This window comes from Triturus cristatus, chromosome 8, assembly GCF_964204655.1.
Source record: "Triturus cristatus chromosome 8, aTriCri1.1, whole genome shotgun sequence".
Lineage (NCBI taxonomy): Eukaryota > Metazoa > Chordata > Amphibia > Caudata > Salamandridae > Triturus > Triturus cristatus.
The window spans coordinates 1518405721-1518424411 of NC_140591.1; positions in this window are offsets into that span (position 1 = coordinate 1518405721).

Here is an 18691-nt window from a genome sequence, read left to right on the forward strand (position 1 = left end):
TTGTTATCCCATTCACACATATTTTATTCCATAGCAAATTCACCTTTAAACTGTCAGGAAAGGGACTGAACAACCTCATCCCAGGACGGACATTCCAAAATATGATTTTGCCAAGAAAACCTCGTGAATGAGAAATAAGATAAAGCGTGACAACCACCGTGTGGTGCTCCATGTGACAATGAGAGAAAAAAAGAGTTAATGTTCCCGTCATGCAAATGAAAGGAGTACGATAACAGTGAGAAGTTCAAAACTGAGTGGTAATCAATGACAGCTAATGAGCTTTATCTTATTTCTCATTCATGCGGTTTTAGGTCTCGCCTACGCAGCGCACGTGCACTGCATAGGAGAAAGACCTTTGGCCATCGATTCGCCTTTTCAGCCAAAAACGTGCACGCGTTGCATTGCTTTTAATGGCAACGTGTGCACGTCTGGCGATTCCCTTGCGGGAGCGAGCTTTGACACCATATGATTGTAATTAACTTGCAAACATATGGTGCCCCTGCTCGCTCCCGCAAGGGAAACAGGCTCAGGCCCCCTCCTGTTTCCCCCCCTGCTGCCTCCTCCTTTAGCGCGAGGCGCGCGCGTTTGTTTTTCTCGTTTTTTATTTATTATAAACAGCAGTGTAAGTTTCAAGGTGCGGAATGGACCTGCATTATTTAAATAAACTGCAGCCCAGCCCAGCTGATTGCCCTGCTCTGAAGAAAAGTCGCAGTTGGTGAAAGAAAGCATGTTTCTGCATTTGGGAACACAGGAGGTTCATGGCTTGAAAGTTACACCAGTGCTTTACCTCGAGTAGGGGTGCAAGCAGGGGGCCTATAGGCTTCCGTAGAAAGGCGCTTCCTCGCAAGCCACCATCGTCCTATGGTTTGCCTACACTTTAGTCTTGAACTGCTCTCATCCATTGGAAAACGCTGGCAAAGGGGACCGATGTGTCATTAAGCAGTACTTTTGCAATACTTGTGTGCTAGTTTGGTACAGACTTTGCTCTCTACCTCCCCCTCATCACGTGATCAGCAGTCTGCAGTTTCTGGAACTCCCACGCCCTGTGTGTGCTCTCGTCCATGGGAGGGTGTGCAGAGTGGCTGTAATGATTAAAAGTGCGCGACGTATCTCGGCTTTCTTAAGAGCTTGACATCAATGCTAGCGGGCTCTTGGGTTTAGTAAAAGGCAAGCTAAAAAGCAGCCCTTGACGCACATAGTGCCATTTTCAGCTGGAATCTAGGATAAGGCTGGGATGGATTCAAGCACTCAACTCCCCCTATTTCAGAGTATATATAACCAGCACCCCATATCCAATATGCCTGGGCTTGGCAAGTCTACAATAATTGTATTCATCTAATTATTGTTTGATATATTTGTTTTCTTTTTTGCAAACCTATGCAATGGTCATTGAAAGTTTAAGAGTAATTTATAGCAAAAATGCTACCTTTTAAAGATGGTGTGTATGTGTTTGCTAAAAACAATAAAATAACAAGCATTGGCATAGCCAATAGGACTCGCTTTTGGGACCTTATAAGTATTTAGTTATGCGGCACAATATCCTCGGTGTAACAACATAAACTGTTGCATGGCTAAACACTTATAAGGTCCCAAAGGCGAGACCTATTGGATATGCCAATGCTTGTTTCTTGGGTCACGATTGTTTTTCAAATACATGTTAAGTACTGCATGACTTCTTGTGTCACGGTTAGTATTTCCTTTTTAACTTTTTTCTTTTTTTCTTTCTCTAATGATGGTTTATGGCAAATTCATATTGAGGAATGTCCCTCCTGGGATGAGGTTGTTCAGTCACTTTGCTAACAGTTTAAGGTTGAATTTTGTACAGTAATCAGGACTTTATATATGTTTTTGTTTAGAGATACCCCTGAGGAAGGGCATTTGTGATAGCCCGAAATGCATTGGGACGCATTCTACAGCTAGTCTATGAAGAATGACAAGACTAGTTGATTGACAAAGATCACGTCCTTGAAATTAAAGTGACTTGACCAAAGATGATGTCTATGTATGTTAAACTATACATTTAGGCAGATTGATGTACGTTAGAATCATTGTTTATTCCCAGTTTGGGAACCAGCAGTGCACACTGTGTCTGGAGCAACTGTTCTAGGTAATTCTTCCACTTTCTAAAAGTGGCATTTCTAAAACAGTAATGTTGAATACAACAACATGAGTAAGGAGGATTTATCATTACCATTCCAAAGATATAAAACATGAAGTAGCTACTCCTTCCTGATCAGGAATTACCACTTAAAAATGTATATGGGAATTCCAAAAGCTGTTATATGAGAGGAGTAGGCCTCACAGTAGTGACAAACAAATTTAGCTGTTTATCACTAACAGAATATGCAAAACATAAAGGTACATTTCCTACCTTTTACTTACACAGCACCCTGCCCTTAAGGCTTACTAGGGCCTACCTTAGGTGTGACATATTTGTAGAAAAAGGGGAGCTTAAGGCTATGCAAGTAGTTTTAAATGCCAAGCCGAAGTGGCAGTAACTGCACACACAGGCACTCTAATGGCAGGCTTGAGACAGGTTTGAAAGGCTACTGGTGTGGGAGGCACAATCAGTGCTGCAGGCCCACTAGTAGTATTTAACTTACAGGCCCTTGGTATATGATATACTACTTTACAAGAGACATACAGGTAAATTAAATATGCCAATCATGTATATACCAACTACACACATGATTAGGGACGAAGCACATGCACTTTAGCACTAGTCATCAGTGGTAAAGTGCTCAGAGTCCTAAAGCCAACAAAAAGATTCAGCAAAACGTGGAGGTCAAAAGCAAAAAGTCTTGGGGAAAGACCACCCTAAGGATGACTGGTCTAACAAACTGACATTTGGAATCCACTCTTTATATGGATCAGTATCCTCTAGCTGGTTGCAGAAAGCAGTTAGTTGGAGATTGATGTATATCCATTCTCTCAAGCATGTGCAGTTCCCATGGCAGGGACTTCACAGCTACAAGACTAAGCCCTGATTAAGAGTTGAAGGATACATTTGGATCCCTGCACAAATCTGTGTTGACACAGGGATTGGAATTATGAGTTGTGTGATAATTATCACACCCTTGCAGTTTTCCCGTGATAAATTCCAGCAGGGCAAACATACCAACCTTTATGGGGGGGCAGAAGGGCCCTGTAAAAAACACAATACATACAAAATGAATTGTGTTAAATACAAATTCTGCATGTTATTCCTCATTTACAAGCTACAAACTCAGACTAGGAGGTATTTAACACATGTGGTAAATACCTCACACTGGGGTAATGGTATTTACCACATGTGGTTAATATATCACCCTAGTCTGTCTACATTGTAATGAGGACAGGAAGGAAGAAGCAGGAGCAGTGGGTGACAGATCAATGGGCACTCTTTATCTTTCCCACCCAGAACATTAGCTGTTGGAATTGGGTGGTGTACTCCTGAACCCCTTTGTAATTTCACATTTCTCAGGGGACATGCAGGGACTCACTTGTGATCCCGTGGTATTCCTCCAGCCCTAGTGAATTGCCAATGCCTGTGGTATCAGGGTTAGGAAAATACAGAGCCATTTTTTGGCCCACTCCTAATGCTGAAAATTGAATCTGAAAACATTGCTGAATGGGTGTTGCAAAAAAATAGTTTGAGAAGCAATCTGAATTCTTTTTTGAGAATGTGATTCGATCAACTTATGTACATAGAGTTTTCTGGCAAAGCAGTATTAGGCTTTGCCAGGCTCTGTGGGCCAGAAATTGGATTACTGGTTGACTGGGGAGTGAGGCCTGGTAAAGGAGCAACCACAATCCTATACAGGGTAAGGCACAAGCGAATCCAAAATTAACCTGTGCTCAATCTCCTGGTAGCTTGGCACAAAGCAGTCAGACTTAACTTAGAGGCAATGTGCAACCCTTCAAACAGTAAAACAGTGAAAACAATACAAAAAAGACCCACCAGGTTAGCAAAATTGAGCTTCAATTAATAAATAGAACAAGACCAAAACAACAAAAATCCAATCAGAAGAACTAGAGTTATGAATTTTTAAAGACTAAAGTGGATATGGCACATAAAAGCACCAACTTTGTTTATCTGGTCGCGCCGGACCGGGACACAGTCACAAATTCAGGCCGACCGCAATGGAGTGTGGGCAAGCTACAGGGACCCATCTCGGTCCACTGTACACAGTACCTTAAATCTGGGTGGCGGACTGCATGACGTTGCTTTGCGAGACCTCACGTTGTCTGACGTTGGTTCTGAGGAGCTGTGCGGCTAGGCTTTGCAGAGCTTGACGTCAATTTGCATCGGTTCTGATGAGCTGGCAGTTGTGGGGCAAGGCTTTGCATTGTTTTGCATCAGTTCAGATGAGGACCACAGCTGTGCTTGGCAGGAATACCTTCAGACCCATTTCCAAGGGTCCAGGACTGGGGTGACACCACTTTGGAGGGCAGAGTTCAGGTGCTGGGTTCCAGGTTGTTGGAAGCCTCTTCATGTCCCTGAGACTTCTGATCAGGAGCCAGCCAACCAGCCCTTGTAGTCACTCTGGGTTCTGGGCTCAAGAGATGCAGGTCCAGTCCTTCTCACCGAGGTAAGAGTGTAGCAGGCAGCAGGTCAGCACAGCAAAGCAGGAGTCCAGTAGAGTTCAGTCCAGCAGAGTGGCAGTCCTTGTACCAGCACAGCAGCCATCCTTCCTGGCAGAGTATCAACAGGTGGTGTCTGAGGTCCTTTCTTTATACACAATTGTGCCTTTGAAGTGGGGAGAAACATCCAGAGACATACATTTGAAGTGCACAGATGCCTTGCCTTCCCTGCCTTGGCTTCAGACTAACTACAGGGGGTATGCTGCCATTTTAGTGGAGGCAAAACACAGCCTATTAAAGTGTAAGTGGGGCTGGGTCCAGCTCCTCCCTCCCATCCTGCCAGTGATGAACCCATCTAGTCACACCTAAGTTTCCACTGTGTGTGGCTGTCTAGGAGGAATAAACAGAGCCCTACTGCCAACTACACCCAGTCATGTTACCAGAGACAGGCTGCAGACATCAAATGACTAAGGCAAGAAAATGGCAACTTTCTGAAAGTGGCATTTTCAGGATTGTAATTTAAAATCCATCTTCACCATAAGTTAGGATTTTAAACTAGGATTCCAGAGACACCAAACATTAACAAGTAATCTCTTCCTATTTGGAAATTACACTTATAAAATGTAATGAAACAACTTCAATGTTATCCTATGAGAGAGATAGACCTTGCAGTAATGAAAAACTGATTTAAGTGCTTTTCACTACCAGGACATGTACAACTTAAAAGTACATGTCCAACTTTTTAAATACATTTCACCCTGCCCTCTGGGCTGTCTATAGCCTACCCTAGGGGCAGCTTATACATATTAAAAAGGAAGGTTTGGGCCTGGCAAAAGGTTTACTTTGCCTGGTCGAAATGGCAGTTTAAAATGCACATACCGGCTCTGCAATGGCAGGCCTTAGGCATGTTTTCAGTGCTACGTAAGTGGGTGCCACAACCAGGGCTGCAGGCCCCTAGTAGCATTTATTTACAGGCCCTGGGCACATTTTGTGCCACTTTACTAGGAACTTACAAGTAAATGAAATATACCAATTGGGAGTAAGCCACTGTAACTATGTTTTAGGGAAAGAGCACAAGCACATCAACACTGGTTAAGAACGTGAACACTGCTTAGCAGTGGTAAAGTGCACAGAGTCCTAAAGTCAACAAAATGAATTCAGCAAAAACGTAGGAGGAGGAAGGCAAAAGGTTTAGGGGTGACCCTGCAAAAAGGGTCAGGTCCAACACAGTGGCACCACCAGAGGGGGAAAAGGGGAAACATTGGCCCTACAACCTGAGAATGAGGTTCAATTTATGTGGGACTGTCACTTTGCCTAGGTTGGTAAACATAACAATTGTCCTGATTATCTAGCCCTTTCATTGCATAAATCTAAGTATTTGCTTCATCACTGATGAATGTGTTTGTGCTCCTTGGCTAATACTGCAATATTTGAACTATTTGACACAGCATTCCACTGACTTATGTCCACAGATTATGGATGAACAATTAGGATAGAAATAGGTGGATTATGTCAAGCAAGAATGACTGTGGACCACAACAGCACTACCTTTACAACTGCATCAACACCAGTGGCAATGCCTTTAGCGAAATTCAATGATGCTTCTGTCATTACTGATCATTGTCAGAGGCAGTGTCAAGTACAGCATCAATGCAAGCAGCAACAGCACCCTAAGCAATCACAGGTGTTTGATATGGTTCTGTAGGTTGCAGTCCCAGACACCAGCATCATATGGTGGTGAACGCAGAAGCCAGGAAAGTGGTTGGTGGATGTGGTGGTTGCTGACTGTCAGTCACAACAACTATTATTACCAAGTGCACCAGATCTCACCAAATCTATCACTACTGCCATCACAAATAGATGATTAACCTCATAATCTTCAAGAGGGAATGCTACAGAGCACAAAAAAGGGTGCAGAGTCAGATAATGTTTTTGGTGTTTATGCGATTGACATGGATAAGTGGGAAGTAAGGTGACACAATCTTGAAGGCAGACCCCATGAGAAATTATCCTACAATCCCAGAAGCATAAATACAGCAATGATGGATGGAATCAGGTTAAAGAAGGTCAGGAACCCACAATGTTCTTATTGTAATTTCAGAAGCACTTCATCTGGCATGGTTGGGCAGGGCTGTCGAGAACCCCTTTGGTACAGCACCTACGCTCATGATGACAAGTAAAGAGAGTAATTCAAAAACCAGATCACCACCAGGACAGATACAAATCCATCTATGAAACCCATAATACCCAGTCAAGCAGCAGCCAACAAGAAAAGCAGCCACAAAGCCACATCAGCCAGAGGAGTTAGGGATGAGACACACTGCACCTCTGGTGGCCACCTTGGCTGTACCACCAAGCACCACCACCATGCCAAGACATGAGGTGGATAGGGAAACTCTGCTACTCCCAGTTCTACAGCATCAAGCAGTAATATCAATGGTGGTCTAGCGTTATCATTATCTATAGTCATTCTTGCTAAAACAGTCTGTTCCAGTCACTCTGAACTTCACAGGCAATATCTGTAAAAGTGATGGCTTGCAGTTAGGGTTTTATGATTTATCCAGTTTTGTTTTTACTGAATTGTGCAGATAAATACAGACAGAAAGCACATCTATTTCTTGTCTTTATTCATTTTTAAATATGGAAATTATATGGAAAATAGGACTTTGGAGGATTCTTACTACTGTCAATAATGAATAGATGGTCAGTAGGTGTGTGGATTGACAGGCAAGGGAGTTAAAAAAAGAAGACTTCCCAATGAAGCTTAAATAAGCGTAGATGCAAATGTTTTCAGGTCACCATACTGTACAGTATAAGCCAGAAAACTGTTAGACAGTCAAAGGTGAGTATACATTTATCAGTTAAATAAATGTGAAACTACACCCATTGCAACTTCACTTATGCACTAAACACAAAATAAAAGTGGATAAATACAGATAAAGTATACAAAAAAAAAACGTAAAACTGACAGTCCGATTTATTATTAAAGCCTAAGCATGAAAGCAAACCATGATATCTCCAGAAATGGAAGGGATATGGAGGTGGCTAAAAATTATTTTGAACAACTACACCAATCTCGGCCAACAGGACATTAACCGAAGACCTATGGTGAAGAGGAAGACCATTTTTGTTCTTCTCGGGATAGCAATGGGGAAAGGGTTTCTTCACCTCTCTGGGGACTGTCTAAGCCTTTCCAGGCGGTGTATGTCCCCACCTGACCTCATAGACCTAGGCATTTTTGTAGAACAATGTCTATGGAAGTATTTATTAATACATTTTGTATAATGCACACAGCTTGAATGAATTGCTTCTATTTGCTAGCAAGAGAGCAAGGAGTGATTGATCCCCAAAAGGGGCAGAGATTAGAATTTCTGAATGCTATGAGGTTATTACAGTTACATTAGGTATTGCAGCAGGATGTTCCACAGGTGAGTTCTGACAATGAGAAGAGCATGTCTACTGAGGACTTGCAGTTTGCTTTAGGGATCAGAAGGTGGTAGAGGTTGTTAAAGCAGACTGGCCTGGACTGAGTGTTGCTCAATTTTGTTCTACAGGCAGTGGTGGCTCCTCCACTAAGGCGGAGGAGCGTCGCCCCACTGCTTTTAAGCAGTGTAACTAAGGAACAATAAAATGATGATAACGTGATGTTATTATCATTTTATTGTTACATCTGCTTTGCAGGCGGCAGACAGGCAGGCTGCTCTGCTCTCAGAGTAGGGGAGTAGTGGTTTGCACACTTTGCAAGTTCTCCATGCAGGCTGCATTACAGCCTGCGTGGAGAACATGCCCAGGCCCCCAGTTCCCATCTGAGCAATGAGCCACGACGCTCAGACCAATCACAACACTGCATTGCAGCGTTGTGATTGGTCAGGGAGCCTAAGTGCTTACCAATCACAAAGCTGCATTGCAGCATTCTGATTGGTATGGGGAGCCTGGCAGTGCTTCCTGGTTCAGTCGAGTCCGACGGAGGAGAGACGCAGGACACAGCGATACAGTAAGTGGTTTTATTAATCAATTTTCTTTTAGTCCCTCCCCTCCCATTGAACACTGTCTGCAGGTGTTCAGGTGATTAACCATTAAATATTTTGAATGTGAAGCAGAGTGATTTGAATGAGAATCTATCCAGTACCACCAGTCTGTGGAAATTTCTGAAAAGCTGGGATTTTTGGGGGATTTTTTCCAAGCCATAGATAAGGTGTACAGCAGTGTTTGGGCCTTCTTCTGCCCTCAGCACTGGGGACTGTGTGTTTTGTGCTGCAACAGCTGAAAAAGCAACCCGACACCGTCTACGACACCGCTGCCGACCCTGTGTCCTGAAGGCAATGCAGAGGGCACCGCCTCAACGCCGCACCGCAATCCTGGTCTCACCGATGCCGCCTGCTGACACCGCCACCGAGCCGCTGCTTGCACCGCGACCTGTGGGCACCGCACTCCACATCGCCTTGCTTCACAAGGCCGGCTTGGTATCCCCGCTGCCGCCGCTCCACGCCGACATCGACACCACTGCTTGCACCGTGGTTTGGGGACATCGCTCGTATGGTTACAGGGCACACCACCCCTATCCCGCACCGCAGTCTTGGCCTACCGACGCCGGTGCCATCGACTCCAGTTCGTCAGCCGTGACAGCGCTTCAGCAACGACGATGCCGCTGCTTGCACTGTGAACTGACAGCACTGTGACGAGCACCTCATCACTTCGCACCGTGACCCTGGTCTCACCGACGACGCCATCTGACGCCGCCACCGAGCTGCTGCTCGCACCGCACGCCACACCGCAGCACCCGACGCCTGCCGACGCCAGCGCTCCTGACTCAACCGCGAGGAGTTCGATCTGCAATGCATATGACTTCAAGGGACTGAAGACTCCTGCACCGACCTCCAGAACCGACGCTTGCGGATGCCGTGCGTTCGGAAGCTGAACAAGAGGTCGCCGTCGCCCTGCATTTCTAAAGGTACTGTTTTGTGGGTCTTCCTGACACCGTAGCTGGACAGCGACACCGCGGTCAGCCAGAACTGTTGGGATTTGATTGTTCACGACGCCGTGATAGCCTCAGAGGGAGCTATTGACTTGAAGGAACTGTTTTTCAAGGTTATTTTGATAACTGAAGATTTCTAAGTACTGTATTGTGGATTTTTATCATTTTTGGTCTGGTTTTAAGTATATAAAAATATTGGAGATTCTTCTAAACTGGAGTGGTGTCCTTTTGTAGTGCTTAAACTGTATTACTGTTGGTTATGTGCAAATACTTTACACACTGCCTCTAAGATAACCCTGACTGCTCGTGCCAAGCTACCAAGGGGGTGAGCAGGGGTTATTTTAGGAGTGTAACTCCCTTAACCTGACTAGGAAAAGGGTCCCTACTTGGTCAAAGGTGCAAGCCCTTGCCAACTAGAGACCCCCATTTCTAACACTTAGTTTTTGCAATTTGCGTGCGAGTGAGGGCAGAGGATGTGTGAGTGGAGGTGGAGCTTAAATCAAATGATTCACACACAGGTTCACGTGGGCCTAGGGTGAAGAGAGCATGTCGATTTGGACGGGTGCCTTGCTGTGGCCAGCCCGACATGCGCACTTGAACCCACGCTTGTGCAGCAATGTTAGTAGTCTGGGGGATTTCAGACACAGCCCTCAAGTCTCCTAAGGAGCATTGGCAGTGCTTGTTTAATAACATGAACAGCAAGGGAGCAGCATCTTGACTGGCTCAGGAGATGCGAGAGTGGGACTGGAGGGCCAAGCTGGTCACAACTTCCATGCACTCCCTCAAAGTCATGAGTGTTCTTCAACTGTAAAAGTCACTCGTGGGAAGGTGCTGCGAGCCACTTAATCAGGCTCTCACTGTTAGGCGCTGCTTCCATTCAGTTCAATAGGAGCAGGCCGGCGCAAGATCTTCTCGACATACTTCCACCAATACCTGTAGGATTGGTCCCACCTCACCCCCACCTCAAGTCTTCCTCCATTACCATCTAGTGGTGGGGGGGCATGAGAAACGAATACAGCAAGAATCCCCAAGTGCTGTTCCAACTCAGAAATATACAGCATATCCCTCCCCAGATGCCTGGCCAGAGGATCAATGCACAGAGATAGGCTGCGGCGGTGTCACTCAAACTCTAAAACAATGATATGGACCTTAAAAAGTGGTGTTGATGTTTGGGTGGGCCCCACTCACATCAAGGAATCTGTCCAGGGCCTCAGGCCTCATCGTTGCTCCCGACACTCACTGCAGGGTGTAGGAGAGTAGGATCTGCTTCACATGGGTACCCCCACTTTTTTTCAACCTTAGTCTGGCTGTGACCCTGCTAATCAGGACCACAGCCTAACTGCTTCCTCTCTAAAATGGTTTCCATGTACATTAGGTACATAACTAATTGTATTCTGGAGTGCCTTATAAGCCCCTAGTATATGGTATACTATGTACCTAGGGCATAGGTACCTCAGAGGCCTACCAGGGGCTGAAGCATGTATTATGCCACCCCTGGGAAGCACTCCAAAATGGCACCACAGGTCTGCTACTGCAGCCTGGGTAAGGGTGTGCTTGCACCCCATACAGTGGTATAGGCTACCTATATCCACTATATATACAGACACATATAAACCTATAAGTCACTCCTATGGCAGGCCTTGACAATCCTGAAGGCAGAGTGCTTGGTTTTGTGTGAGAGGGTGCCCAAGCATGAGCTGAGCCCCTCTGCAGCTTTCGGAAATACTTCCTTATAGCTCTTCTGTGATACAGCCATACCATATACTCTTAAATGCATTATAACCTCGCGGTAAATGCTAACTTTGGAATGGCTGCATCAAAACATGTCGTGTTTGGTGTCAAACATCTTGGAATACTACCCCCCCGCCAGTTCTGGCGGAGGGGGTAGCATTCCACCCTTCTAGAGGGAGAGACATGTTCGCACTGGTCAAACCCGGTAGGACTTTCCTTAGCCCTGGCATCACAAAATGGATGCCTCTCCCACAGACATGGGTCTGGCCTCCTGCTGCTGACCGAATCTCCAGCAGGGGAGGCCTGGACAATGGGTTTCCCGTCGAAGGGAGGTGTAACCACCTCCCCAGACAGGCAGACGTGTATTGGGGCTGGGCGGGAGCACTCTCTGGTGCTTTGAAGTCCTGCACTGGGGGCACGTTTGCTGTCCCTGTGCATAGACCAGTTCAAACCGGTTGCAGGGGCTACCTGCCCCTGCTCTGGTACGAAACTGGACAAAGGAAATGGGTGTAACCACCCCTCTTTCCAGACCCACCCATAGGTGGGGCCTTAGAGTTAGTATAAGTATAGGAATCCAGCCCCTAGGACTTTAGATTACCCTGGACGAAACTCTGCAACGTACATCCTGGACCTTCGACGTTCTATCTAGACTATCCTGACTAGATGACTGAAGAAATCTCCCTTGGGGTCAAGGAGTGACTCCCCTGCTTGGCAGGCATCACAGAAGCAACTGACCGGTCTGCATCGCTGAAACTCTCGCCGGACGCCGAAGTCTTTGCATCACCAGAGGTAGATTTCCAGACTTCCCCGAGGATACCCTGAGTCCACAGCAAAGCTGAGGCCTGTGGCTATCGTGGGTGACGTGGAACCGTGAACCCTGGACACTGTGAACTTTTGCAGCAACACTATCTTCCTGGTCCTCCTCGAAGTTGTGCTTTGGGCTCCGAGTAGCCCCAGCCTTGATCATCTCCTGCACCGAAGATTGTTGGCCTTCACTCCACGAGTGACCCGTGGGCCAGTTTCAAGTGCGACCGCTCAAGGCTCCTTCGGGATCACTAGCCCATTGGCTAGCAGGTCCCCGCAAAGGCAACTCCTCTTCTACTTGGGCTTTCCTGGTTGCTCCGGATGTGCCCTGACTTACCTTCGCTGGGTGAGTCCCTCAGACCTTGCTGGTCTGCACCGCAGTCCTTTTTCTGAATTCCAGTGACTTGCCGTTGCCAAGGCTTGTTGGGTCCAATCTGGTCGCCGACACCGCAGCACTCGACAGACTTTGTGGGACAGCTCGAATCCAGCTCGTGGACTTCGTCGATGCCTCTTGGACCTCGTGGCTGAAGAGTCAAGCCACCTATCAACTCACCTGAAGCACCCAACATCTGTGGGCATTGGTCCATCCTGCCTTCAGTCACTGACTAGTGACTCAGACTCTGTCCCCTCTGCTTTCAGGTTCCTTCCTTCCTAGATCCAGGCTTGGATCTCTTCGAACACTTCTCCTCTTCACAGCAGCAGCAGTTCTTTGCAGGCTTCCATTGAAATCGACGACGCAACCTGACACCAAAATACACCTATGCACCCGGCTTCCCTGGGTGAGGTAACTCGAGTACTCTGGTGCTCCCGTGGGTGCTAGCCCTAGAACTTCTTAAGTCCAAAAGGGTTTGGTCCTGACTCGATTCTAAATGTCCCTAATCTTTAAATTTCCAACCGCAACATTGCCCATAGAAGCTAACGGGAACCCGCGGTTGTGTTTACACACTGCATACAGTCCCCGTGGGTCCCCTGTGTCACTACCTAGGGTGGTTCCTTGGGGTCTCAGCGATTTTACAGGCTCTAGGCCTTGTGTCTATCCCAGTCGTGGTTCTTATACCACTTTTTTGGTATATGGTTTGATACGCCCCTAGGGCCCAAACGTGTATTTGTGCCATTACTGATAATTGCTAACTTGTAAACAAAGTACTTTGAACTCCAGTCTCATAAAGAGACTAGAGGGGTGTGTTTTATCCTAAAAACATATATTTTGAATATATACCTGGTGTGGTTGTCCTTTCATTTGATCATTCAAGAGATTATAGACTGGTAAAACAAGCTGCTTTACATTCCTTCAAGACTTAGCCTGAAGGCTGCTCTCCATAGCTACCACTAGGATAGCTTTCAATAAAGGCTGTCTTTAACCAATTCACCATAAGGGGTTGTTTGGACTGATACAAGGTGCCCACTAGAACTAGTGGACAGCATATATCAGGCCACCTTCTCACATTGGTGGCAGCGGTGGGATTCCAGCTTGCTATTGTTTTACCAGATAATCTCAATTGAATTGATCAACTGAAAACCACTAAAGGTACCTAAGGTACATATAATATCAAGTTTAGCTACGGTAACTTCTACTGAACTTAGAACTGTGTGTCAAGGGATAGCACACCCTTTCTACAACTCAAGAGAGTTTAGTAGGCCACACTAGAGTAGGTAGTGCAATACACAACACCACATTAGTAATGTCTAACCAGCCAGGAACCAGTGGGTCCCTACCAGGAACCAGTGAGCTCCTTCCCTATAAATATGAGGATCTCTCCGTTGCTCAGCTAATGGCCTTATGTTCCATTAGGAAGCTGAAGACAGGCAAAAGTCCATCCACCCAGCATCTCATAAAGATACTTAAGCTGGATGATATCACAGGGCCTAGTGGACCTGATGGTATAGACAGTGTGGTTGGGGCAGCACCTGAGGGTGAGCCTAGGGGTGGAAACTCCCCTGTCCCTACCTCTGATGCTGACCAGACTGTTGACAATGACCAGACTCTGGTGAACCCAGATCTCCTGGATGAGGATGAGGAGGATGACAATAATGCTCCTTCCTTTATCCCTCCAGGTAGACCTGACAACAGGGCTAGAAGGGATAGATCTCTGTCAAGGGGATCTGTCCAGTCTAACTCCTCTATAGGGACCTCTGTCTCTTCTCACAGAGGGAGGGAAACCTCCCAGGAGAGGAGAGAGAGACTGCTGAAGCATGAGCAAGACAAGTTCAACCTCAGAAAGCAGCAGATGGCCTTAGATAGGGAAGCCCTAGAGCTCTACAGAGCTAGTAAAAAGGAGGGACTAAAGTCTCTTGGTGGCAGCAACTTCCCTAGAGATAGGGAGAGGTCTTACGACCATAGAAACCTAAGTAAGATTGTGCCTCCCTACCAGAGTGGGGATGACATCCACAAATGGATAACTGCCTTGGAGAGGGCCTGTAAAGTACAGAAGGTCCCTCAAGGTCAGTGGGCAGCAATCCTATGGCTCTCCTTTGCAGACAAAGGTAGAAATAAGCTCCTCACTGTAAGAGAAGAGGATGCTGATGATTACCAGGTTTTGAAAAGTGCACTGATAGATGGGTTTGGCCTAACCACTGAACAATACAGGTTAAAGTTCAGAGACACCCAAAAAGCACAAAATCAAGACTGGGTTGACTTTGTTGACTGTGCTGCTAAGGCTCTGGAAGGTTGGTTATTGGGCAGTAAAGTGTGTGACTTCAAAGGATTGTACAATCTGATAATGAGGGAGCAGATTCTTAATAACTGTAAAAATCAGCGGTTGCACCAGTACCTGGTAGACTCTGATCTGACCTCTCCCCAAGAATTGGGAAAGAAGGCAGACAAATGGGTCAGAACCAGGGTGAGGCAAAAGGTACAGAACCAAGGTAGTGACCCAAAGAAGCAAGAGTCCAAGAACTCTGACAAGGGTGGGGACAAGGGTAAAGACCAGAAGTATTCTCAAGGGCCCCAAAAATCTTCTGCAGGTGGGGATTCACAGGCTAACAAAGGGAAAGGCCAAAAGAAACCTTGGTGCAAAATCTGTAAGCAGAAAACTCACTGGACCAGTGACTGCACCAAGGCCAAAGAAAATACTCCAACCACCACCAATGCCCCTAAGGCACCTGCTCCCCCTAGTGCAGTTACAATTGGTGGTGGGAATACACAGAATAAGGGTGTATGTAGTAGGGTTGATCCTGGGTTCTGAGATGGACTCTGGCCTAGTCAGAGTTCCAACTCAGGCTGTGCTTGTCAGTGATGAAGGGCATGGATATGTCCCCCTTTGTGAGTCCCAGTAACCTGGGCAAATACAGACAGCAGCCTTTGATCAATGGAGTAGAAGCTTGGTCAATCAGGGACACAGGAGCAAGTGTCACAATGGTGACAAAAGATCTTGTGGATCCTGGGCAGATTATACTTGGTGAAATATACCAAGTGACCAATGCTAGCAATGTCAGAACAGACCATTCTCTGGCAGTTGTTAACTTCTCCTGGGAGGGGTAACTGGCCTTAAGAAGGTTGTGGTAAGTGCAGACTTACCAGTACAGTGCTTGCTCGGCAATGATCTAGAAACTTCAGCTTGGGCTGAAGTGGAGCTCAGGACACATGCAGAAATGTTAGGGATCCCTGCACATGTCTTTGCTGTTACCAGGTCACAGGCTAAAATGTCTAAAACTGGACAGGCCCTGGATTCTGGAATAATGGACCAGGTGCCTCACCTGACTCAGAGTACTGATCAGTCTCCCCAGATGATCTTGAGCCTGAAGAAGGAACTGTCCCAGAGGAGCTTGAAACTGACCATGTTGAGTTCTTGGGGACAGGGGGCCCTTCCAGGTCTGATCTGAGCCAGGAGCAGAAAACCTGCCCCTCTCTTGAAACCCTCAGACAGCAAGCTGCTGATGAGGCTGCTGGGAATGCTAGTGGCACCCATAAAGTTTATTGTGATGATGGACTCCTATACTCAGAGAGTAGAGACCCCAAGCCGGGTGCATCCAGGAGGTTGGTTATACCTCTGAAGTTTAGGGGTTTCCTATTGACACTAACCCATGATATTCCCCTAGCAGGATGCATAGGACAGAACAAGCCAGTGGCAAAGCAGGTGGCACTACAAAGGCCCCCCTGATACCACTACCTGTGGTGAGGGTTCCCTTTGAGAGGGTGGGGATTGACATTGTTGGTCCCATAGATCCTCAAACAGCATCTGGGCACAGATTTATACTGGTGGTGGTGGATCATGCCACCAGGTACCCAGAGCTAATTCCCCTAAGGACCACTACAGCACCTGTAGTGGCAGGAGCTCTCTTGAGTGTGTTCTCAAGAGTAGGCTTTCCTAAGGAGGTAGTATCTGACAGGGATACACACTTCATATCTAGTTACTTAACTGCTATGTGGAAGGAGTGTGGAGTGAACTACAAATCCACCACACCCTATCACCCACAATGCGATTGTTTAGTTGAGAGATTCAACAAAACCTTAAAGGGCATGATTAAAGGACTCCCAGAGAAACTTAGGCGAAAGTGGGACCTACTCTTGCCCTGCCTTTTATTTGCATACAGGGAGATGCCTCAAAAGGGGGTTGGCTACAGCCCATTTGAACTTTTGTTTGGTCACCCTGTTAGGGGTCCATTGTGTTTGGTAAAGGAAGGATGGGAGTTACCTCTCAAGCCCCCAAAGAAAGACATAGTGGACTACCTACTCTTGCCCTGCCTTTTATTTGCATACAGGGAGGTGCCTCAAAAGGGGGTTGGCTACAGCCCATTTGAACTTTTGTTTGGTCACCCTGTCAGGGGTCCATTGTGTTTGGTAAAGGAAGGATGGGAGTTACCTCTCAAGCCCCCAAAGCAAGACATAGTGCACTATGTACTTGGTCTCCGCTCCAGGATGGCTGAATACATGAAGAAGGCAAACAAAAACCGTGAGGCTAGCCAGGAACTGCAAACAGCATGGCATGACCAAAAGGCTGTACTGACTGTTTATCAGCCAGGACAGAAAGTGTGGGTGTTGGAGCCTGTGGCCCTAGCAGCTCTCCAAGACAAGTGGAGTGGACCCCACACTATTGTTGAACAGAAGGGAGAGGTTACTTATTTAGTAGACCTAGGAACTCCCAGGAGTCCCCACAGGGTTCTCCATGTCAACAGGCTGAAGCCATATGTGGACAGGGCTGACATGGGCTTGCTCATGGCTACTGATGAGGGACAGGAGGAAAAGAGTGACCCACTCCCTGACCTCCTCCACAGAACCCTGATGATGGGTCAGTTGATGGTGTAGCCGTGGCAGGCAGCCTCACTGCCCAGCAGCAAACTGATTGCAGACAGGTGCTCAATCAGTTCAGACACATGTTCTCACTGACTACAAGTCAGACTACCTGGTGCACTCATGAAGTGGACACTGGGGACAGTCTGCCTATTAAAAATAAGATTTATAGGCAACCTGACCATGTCAGGGACTGTATCAGGACAGAAGTCCAGAAAATGTTGGATTTGGGAGTTATTGAACCCTCAGATAGCCCTTGGGCTAGTTCAGTGGTCCTTGTGCCAAAACCTCACACCAGTGGTGGAACCAGAGAGATGAGGTTTTGTGTGGACTACAGGGGTCTCAATGCAGTCACTAGGACTGATGCCCATCCTATACCAAGGGCAGATGAACTCATAAATACTTTGGCCTCAGCCAAGTACCTTAGCACATTTGACTTGACAGCTGGCTACTGGCAGATCAGATTAGCTGATAATGCAAAGCCAAAGACAGCATTTTCAACCACTAGTGGGCACTATTAATTTGTGGTAATGCCCTTTGGTCTGAAAAATGCACCTGCCACTTTCCAAATGTTGGTGAATACAGTTCTCACAGGTCTGGAAGCCTTTAGTGCAGCATATCTAGATGATATTGCTGTCTTTAGCTCCACCTGGGAGGATCACCTGGTCCACCTAAGGAATGTTTTGGAGGCCCTGCAAAAAACAGGCCTAACTATCAAGGCTATTAAGTGCCAGATAGGGCAGAGTCAGGTTGTGTACCTGGGCCACCTTGTAGGTGGAGACCAGGTTCAACCATTACAGAGCAAAATCCAGACCATAATGGACTGGGTTGCTCCAACTACCCAGACTCAGGTGAGAGCCTTCTTAGGCCTGACTGGGGACTATAGGAGATTTGTCAAAGGGTATGGATCAATAGTGACACCCTTGAATTACTTAACTTCTAAGAAAATGCCCAAAAAGGTTCAGTGGACAGCTAGCTGTCAAAAGGCAGGCCATGTGCACTTATTTATTTATTTTATTTATTTGCATGTTTGTACCGCACTAGAATCGACTCCCAGGGGAGTATCTCCGCACCTTTTAGCACCATCAATATCAGGAACAAATATCGGCCGTGTAGATTATAACATTAGGATGATATCTTAATCTTGGAAGAGGAAGGCTTTTAAATGTTTCCTAAAAAGAAGATGTTCTCCATGCATTCTGATGGCTATGGGGAGTCTATTCCACAGCATGGGGCCTGCCACAGATAGAGCTCTGGACCCTTGTCTTACTTTCCTAGCTCTAGGGACACATAACAAAGCCCGCTCACCAGATCTAAGGGAGCGTATGGGGACATATGGAATGAACTTATTGGCCAAGTAGGCCGGGCCTGTCCCCATCAGGCATTTA